This window comes from Sciurus vulgaris, assembly GCF_902686455.1.
Source record: "Sciurus vulgaris genome assembly, chromosome: 9".
Taxonomy (NCBI): domain Eukaryota; kingdom Metazoa; phylum Chordata; class Mammalia; order Rodentia; family Sciuridae; genus Sciurus; species Sciurus vulgaris.
This window is the reverse complement of record NC_136469.1, coordinates 84,006,904-84,007,874: the sequence shown is the minus strand read 5'-3', so window position 1 is coordinate 84,007,874 and position 971 is coordinate 84,006,904.

The following is a 971-nucleotide window of genomic DNA, read 5'->3' as shown; positions in this document are numbered from 1 at the left end:
CAACCTAGGTGCCCTTCAACAGATGAATGGATAAAGAAATTGTGATATATATACACAATGGAATATTACTCATCCATAAAGAAGAAAAAATTTATGGCATTTGCCAGTAAATGATTGGAACTGGAGAATAACATGCTAAGTGAAATAACCCAATCCCGATAAACAAAGGCTGAATTTTTTCTCTGGTATGTGGATGCTAACTCACAGTGGGGGTGGGGGGTAGGGAAGAATAGAAGTACTTTGGACTAGACAAAGGGGAATGAAGGGAAGGGAGGGGGCATAAGAATAGGAAAGATAGTAGAATGAATTGGACATTACTGTCCTATGTGCATATATGATCACATAACAAATGTAATTCCATATCATGTACAACCAGAAGAATGAGAAGTTATATTCCATATATGTATAATATGTCAAAATACATTCTACTGTCTTGTATAACTAATAAGAACCAATAAAAAAAATGGGAGCCATAGTCACAGGCATTATCAAATCTTTCTTATTCTTACTGGACTTTGTTTATACTTAGGATACTTAACATGTTATATTTAGGTTATTCATGTCTGCTGTCAGATTGTGAATGCTTTCCAGTATTTTGTTTGACATGCTTATGTATCCTGGCACAATACCTGAAATATAGTAAGCCAGCTGAGTGAATGGTGAAAGCTATCACACTGCCAGTGATTAACAAAGCAAGTCCTCAGAGTTATGTGACTCATCTAGCTAGAGTAAAATCCATGCTTTAGTCTGTCATCTTAGTGTCAAAGGGTTAGAAATGGGAAGTTATTTCTTTCTGAAAGAAGCCCAGAACTTTGAACTCAGAACAGAGCTTGCTGTGGTTATAGGGAATTGCTGTGTCTTTACAAGCCTCTTGGAGATTTAAAGTGTTAACAGTGGTGATTCCAAGGCACAGTGTGGGAGCCAGATATAAATAGCTGAACACAAGTGGGGTAATATGCCACTGCCAAGCT